This window comes from Gasterosteus aculeatus, unplaced genomic scaffold (genome assembly GCF_964276395.1).
Source record: "Gasterosteus aculeatus unplaced genomic scaffold, fGasAcu3.hap1.1 HAP1_SCAFFOLD_43, whole genome shotgun sequence".
Classification (NCBI taxonomy): Eukaryota; Metazoa; Chordata; class Actinopteri; order Perciformes; family Gasterosteidae; genus Gasterosteus; species Gasterosteus aculeatus.
Window position 1 is genome coordinate 95,001 of NW_027554900.1, and position 7,500 is coordinate 102,500.

Here is a 7,500-nt window from a genome sequence, read left to right on the forward strand (position 1 = left end):
GAGAGGTGGGTATTGCAGGTGCGGGTGTTTGAAACGGACAAGTTGTGACTGAATATGCTATGTGAAATTGGGGATGGTGTGTTGGGGCAGGGGGGGTCTGGTAGAAGGCCCCCCCAGGAATAGTGTCTCTTTCCCGGGCAGGAGTCGGGCTTAGTTCAGGGGAGTCTGATAAAGAGTCCCCCCAGGAATAGTGTCTGTTTCCCGGGGAGCAGTCGTGGGGGGGGAGGGTTCCCTCTGTCTCCCTCCGGTGGGAGAGGTCGGTATTGCAGGTGTGGGTGTTTGAAACGGACAAGTTCTGACTGAATATGCTATGTGAACACTTGTGAAATTGGGGATGGTGTGTTGGGGCAGGGGGGGTCTGGTAGAAGGCCCCCCCCAGGAATAGTGTCTCTTTCCCGGGCAGCAGTCCCTTTTAGTTAAGGGGAGTCTGATAAAGAGTCCCCCCAGGAATAGTGTCTCTCACCCGGGCAGCAGTCAGGGTGGAAGGCGCCCTCTGTCTCCCTCCGGTGGGAGAGGTCGGTATTGCAGGTGTGGTGTGCGTCATGGAGCGGAACCCGGGCTCTGGCGTCCTTTTCCGGGTTCAATTCGGCCGTTGTGGGCCTCTGGAGGTGTTTGTGGAGCTCATCCGGGCTCTGGGGGTGTCTGGTAAAGAGATCCGGGTTCTGGCGTCTTTTTCCGGGTTCAATTCGGCCGTTGTGGGCCTCTGGAGGTGTTTGTGGAGCTCATCCGGGCTCTGGGGGTGTCTGGTAAAGAGATCCGGGTTCTGGCGTCTTTTTCCGGGTTCAATTCGGCCGTTGTGGGCCTCTGGAGGTGTTTGTGGAGCTCATCCGGGCTCTGGGGGTGTCTGGTAAAGAGATCCGGGTTCTGGCGTCTTTTTCCGGGTTCAATTCGGCCGTTGTGGGCCTCTGGGGGTGTTTGGGTCCGAGTTCCGGGCTCTGGGGGTGTTTGGTAAAGAGATCCGGGTTCTGGCGTCTTTTTCCGGGTTCAATTCGGCCGTTGTGGGCCTCTGGAGGTGTTTGTGGAGCTCATCCGGGCTCTGGGGGTGTCTGGTAAAGAGATCCGGGTTCTGGCGTCTTTTTCCGGGTCCAATTCGGCCGTTGTGGGCCTCTGGAGGTGTTTGGGTCCGAGTTCCGGGCTCTGGGGGTGTCTGGTAAAGAGATCCGGGTTCTGGCGTCTTTTTCCGGGTCCAATTCGGCCGTTGTGGGCCTCTGGAGGTGTTTGTGGAGCTCATCCGGGCTCTGGGGGTGTCTGGTAAAGAGATCCGGGTTCTGGCGTCTTTTTCCGGGTCCAATTCGGCCGTTGTGGGCCTCTGGAGGTGTTTGGGTCCGTGTTCCGGGCTCTGGGGGTGTCTGGTAAAGAGATCCGGGTTCTGGCGTCTTTTTCCGGGTCCAATTCGGCCGTTGTGGGCCTCTGGAGGTGTTTGGGTCCGAGTTCCGGGCTCTGGGGGTGTCTGGTAAAGAGATCCGGGTTCTGGTGTCTTTTTCCTGGCTTAATTCGGCCGTTGTGGGCCCCTGGAGGTGTTTGCGGACCTCCGCGGGTGAAATAATGGAAAAAAAAAAAAGTTAAAGTTTCCAGTCGGGACTATGTGGAGCGAAAAAAACCCGGACTTTTTTGGCTCCGTCAGAAACTAAGTAAAAGTCGGAATATGTGAAGGAAAGCCCAGAAAATGCCTGGGCTTTTTTAGATCGCTTCGATAAATTTTTTTTTAGCTCACATCACTGGGCCACCAGGTCGCAGATTTCAGAAACCTGGTTTTCGGAAACAGAGATCTCCAGGACAGGGCCCCGAGCTTCGGGGGGAGCGTTCCCCAGCTGGACCTAAGCATAGTGGGCCAGGCCCCGGGCGGAAAGAGGCTCCTGGAGCCGAGATACGGGGGTGGCCCCCCGCGCGACTTACCCGATTTCGGAGCACTATTTTCGGACAGTGATGGCAGAGCAGTGGGTGTACCGGATGGAGGAAAATAACAGCTCCAGAGAGCGGCAGAGACCAGACCATGACCCAGAACGGCACACTGTTCCCGGACAGTGATGGCAGACCAGCAGGTGTACCCCATGGATGAATAAAGAGTTCCAGAGAGCGGCAGAGACCAGACCATGACCCAGAACGGCACACTGTTCCCGGACAGTGATGGCAGACCAGCAGGTGTACCCCATGGATGAATAAAGAGTTCCAGAGAGCGGCAGAGACCAGACCATGACCCAGAACGGCACACTGTTCCCGGACAGTGATGGCAGACCAGCAGGTGTACCGCATGGATGAATAAAGAGCTCCAGAGAGCGGCAGAGACCAGACCAAGTCCCAGAACGACACACTATTCCCGGACAGTGATGGCAGAACAGCAGGTGTACCGCATGGATGAATAAAGAGCTCCAGAGAGCGGCAGAGACCAGACCAAGTCCCAGAACGACACACTATTCCCGGACAGTGATGGCAGACCAGCAGGTGTACCGCATGGATGAATACAGAGTTCCAGAGAGCGGCAGAGACCAGACCAAGTCCCAGAACGACACACTATTCCCGGACAGTGATGGCAGACCAGCAGGTGTACATGATGGATGAATAAAGAGTTCCAGAGAGCGGCAGAGACCAGACCATGACCCAGAACGACACACTATTCCCGGACAGTGATGGCAGACCAGCAGGTGTACCGCATGGATGAATAAAGAGCTCCAGAGAGCGGCAGAGACCAGACCATGACCCAGAACGACACACTATTCCCGGACAGTGATGGCAGAACAGCAGGTGCAGTGGATGGATGAATACAGAGTTCCAGAGAGCGGCAGAGACCAGACCAAGTCCCAGAACGACACACTATTCCCGGACAGTGATGGCAGAACAGCAGGTGTACCGCATGGATGAATACAGAGTTCCAGAGAGCGGCAGAGACCAGACCAAGTCCCAGAACGACACACTATTCCCGGACAGTGATGGCAGACCAGCAGGTGTACCCCATGGATGAATAAAGAGTTCCAGAGAGCGTGATATCCCAGACCATGACCCAGAACGGCACACTGTTCTCGGATGCTGATGTCAGAACAGCAGGTGCAGTGGATGGATGAAATAAACAGTTCCAGAGAGCGTGAGATCCCGGCCGATGTCCGATGACGAAGCACTGTATGGGACACTTTGAAGGAAGGGTCGGTCTCCTGGATGAAAAAGACTTTAATTTTCTGACTTAAAAAAAAAGTTAAAGTTTCCAGTCGGGACGATAAGGAGGGCAAAAAAACCCGGACTTTTTTGGCTCCGTCAGAAACTAAGTAAAAGTCGGAATATGTGAAGGAAAGCTCAGAAAATGCCTGGAGAATTTTGAGCGGACCGGAAAAAAAAAGTTCCAGCCGACATCACTGGGCCACCAGGTCGCAGATTCCTGAAACCCGGTTTTTAGAAACATAGGCCTCCAGTCGTGAAGACCGGCGTTTGTGCGGTTCGGATCCGACTCAGACCTCAGTATTTTCGGACACCCTCGGACAGTGGCGGGGGTGGAAGAACCGGAGCCTCATGCAGAACTGGCTGTCGGGGAGCAAGCGGACGCTACCCCGGCAGGAGGCATCATTCCGGGCACTGTGGCTGATCGGTAGCTTTCGTGGATGGATGACTGAGCGAACGAACGAGATGACGGCGGTGCGTCCTGGCTGATGTCCCAGTACGGGGCACTATTCTCGGATGCTGATGGCAGAACAGCAGGTGCAGTGGACGGATGAACACACAGTTCCATAGAGCGGCAGAACCCAGACCATGTCCCAGAACGGGACACTATTCTCGGATGCTGATGTCAGAACAGCAGGTGTAACGCATGGATGAATACAGAGTTCCAGAGAGCGGCAGAGACCAGACCATGTCCCAGAACGGGACACTATTCTCGGATGCTGATGTCAGAACAGCAGGTGTAACGCATGGATGAATACAGAGTTCCAGAGAGCGGCAGAGACCAGACCATGTCCCTGTACGGGACACTATTCTCGGATGCTGATGTCAGAACAGCAGGTGTAACGCATGGATGAATACAGAGTTCCAGAGAGCGGCAGAGACCAGACCATGTCCCAGAACGGCGCACTATTCTCGGATGCTGATGTCAGAACAGCAGGTGCAGCGGACGGACTAATACACAGTTCCAGAGAGCGGTATTTCACGACAGATATCCGATGATGAAGCGCTATTGTCGGACACTGATGGCAGAACAGCAGGTGCACTGGATGAAGGAAATTAACAGAACATAGTTCCAGAGAGCGGGATATCCCAGACCAAGTCCCAGAACGGCGCGCTATTGTCGGACACTGATGGCAGAACAGCAGGTGCACTGGATGAAGAAAATAAACAGAACATAGTTCCAGAGAGCGTGATATCCCAGACCAAGTCCCAGAACGGCGCGCTATTGTCGGACACTGATGGCAGAACAGCAGGTGCACTGGATGAAGGAAATAAACAGAACATAGTTCCAGAGAGTGTGATATCCCAGACCAAGTCCCAGAACGGCCCACTATTCCCGGACACTCATCTACTTAAAATCTCCCTGATTACCTGCCAGAACAGAGCAGATCCAGAGAGCGGTATTTCACGGCAGATATCCGATGATGAAGCGCTATTGTCGGACACTGATGGCAGAACAGCAGTTGCACTGGATGAAGGAAATGAACAGAACATAGTTCCAGAGAGGGGGATATGCCAGACCATGTCCCAGTACGGGACACTATTCTCGGATGCTGATGTCAGAACAGCAGGTGCAGTGGATGAAGGAAATAAACAGAACATAGTTCCAGAGAGCGGGATATGCCAGACCATGTCCCAGTACGGGACACTATTCTCGGATGCTGATGTCAGAACAGCAGGTGCAGTGGATGGATGAAATAAACAGTTCCAGAGAGCGTGAGATCCCGGCTGATATCCGATGAAGAAGCACTGTTCACGGACACTGATGGCTGAACAGCAGGTGCAGCGGATGGATGAATACACAGTTCCAGACAGTGGGAGATCCCTGACCATGTCCCAGTACGGGACACTATTCTCGGATGCTGATGTCAGAACAGCAGGTGCAGTGGATGAAGGAAATAATCAGAACATAGTTCCAGAGAGCGGGAGATCCCAGACCATGTCCCAGTACGGGACACTATTCTCGGATGCTGATGTCAGAACAGCAGGTGCAGTGGATGAAGGAAATAATCAGAACATAGTTCCAGAGAGCGGGATATCCCAGACCATGTCCCAGTACGGGACACTATTCTCGGATGCTGATGTCAGAACAGCAGGTGCAGTGGATGAAGGAAATAATCAGAACATAGTTCCAGAGAGCGGGATATCCCAGACCATGTCCCAGTACGGGACACTATTCTCGGATGCTGATGTCAGAACAGCAGGTGCAGTGGATGAAGGAAATAATCAGAACATAGTTCCAGAGAGCGGGATATCCCAGACCATGTCCCAGTACGGGACACTATTCTCGGATGCTGATGTCAGAACAGCAGGTGCAGTGGATGGATGAATTAAACAGTTCCAGAGAGCGTGAGATCCCGGCTGATATCCGATGAAGAATCACTGTTCACGGACACTGATGGCAGAACAGCAGGTGTACCGCATGGATGAATACAGAGTTCCAGAGAGCGGCAGAACCCAGACCATGTCCCAGTACGGGACACTATTCTCGGATGCTGATGTCAGAACAGCAGGTGCAGTGGATGGATGAAATAAACAGTTCCAGAGAGCGTGAGATCCCGGCCGATGTCCGATGACGAAGCACTGTATGGGACACTTTGAAGGAAGGGTCGGTCTCCTGGATGAAAAAGACTTTAATTTTCTGACTTAAAAAAAAAGTTAAAGTTTCCAGTCGGGACGATAAGGAGGGCAAAAAAACCCGGACTTTTTTGGCTCCGTCAGAAACTAAGTAAAAGTCGGAATATGTGGCGCAAAGCCCTAAAATCCCCTGGAGAATTTTGAGCGGACCGGAAAAAAAAAGTTCCAGCTGACATCACTGGGCCACCAGGTCGCAGATTTCAGAAACCTGGTTTTCGGAAACACAGGGCTCCAGGGCTGAGACCCGGGCTTCGTGGGGAGCGTTCCCCAGCTGGGCCTAAGCATCTTCGGACAACTTTGGGCGGAAAAGCGGGTTCGGGAACCGGGATACGGGGCGGGTTACGCGGCGTGACCTGCCCGAGTGCAGTGCACTATTCCCGGACACTCATCTACTTAAAATCTCCCTGATTACCTGCCAGAACAGAGCAGATCCAGAGAGCGGTATTTCACGGCAGCTATCCGATGATGAAGCGCTGTTGTCGGACACTGATGGCAGAACAGCAGGTGCGGTGGATGAAATAAACAGTTCCAGAGAGCGGTATTTCACGGCAGTTATCCGATGATGAAGCGCTGTTGTCGGACACTGATGGCAGAACAGCAGGTGCGGTGGATGAAATAAACAGTTCCAGAGAGCGTGAGATCCCGGCTGATATCCGATGAAGAAGCGCTATTGTCGGACACTGATGGCAGAACAGCAGGTGCAGTGGATGGATGAATTAAACAGTTCCAGAGAGCGTGAGATCCCGGCTGATATCCGATGAAGAAGCACTGTTCTCGGACACTGATGGCAGAACGGCAGGTGCACTGGATGGATGAAATAAACAGTTCCAGAGAGCGTGAGATCCCGGCTGATATCCGATGAAGAAGCACTGTTCTCGGACACTGATGGCAGAACGGCAGGTGCACTGGATGGATGAATACACAGTTCCAGACAGCGGGAGATCCCTGACCATGTCCCAGTACGGGACACTATTCTCGGATGCTGATGTCAGAACAGCAGGTGCAGTGGATGAAGGAAATAAACAGAACACAGTTCCATGGAGCGGGAGATCCCTGACCATGTCCCAGTACGGGACACTATTCTCGGATGCTGATGTCAGAACAGCAGGTGCAGTGGATGAAGGAAATAAACAGAACACAGTTCCATGGAGCGGGAGATCCCAGACCATGTCCCAGTACGGGCCACTATTCTCGGATGCTGATGTCAGAACAGCAGGTGCGGTGGATGGATGAAATAAACAGTTCCAGAGAGCGTGAGATCCCGGCTGATATCCGATGAAGAAGCGCTGTTGTCGGACACTGATGGCAGAACAGCAGGTGCGGTGGATGGATGAAAGAAACAGTTCCAGAGAGCGGTATCTCACGGCAGTTATCCGATGATGAAGCGCTATTGTCGGACACTGATGGCAGAACAGCAGGTGCAGTGGATGGATGAAGTAAACAGTTCCATAGAGCAGGAGATCCCAGACCATGTCCCATAACGGCACACTATTCTCGGATGCTGATGTCAGAACAGCAGGTGTAACGCATGGATGAATACAGAGTTCCAGAGAGCGGGATATGCCAGACCATGTCCCAGTACGGGACACTATTCTCGGATGCTGATGTCAGAACAGCAGGTGCAGTGGATGGATGAAATAAACAGTTCCATAGAGCGGTATTTCCCGACAGATATCCGACGACGAAGGACCATTTGGGACGCTTTGCAGGAAGGGT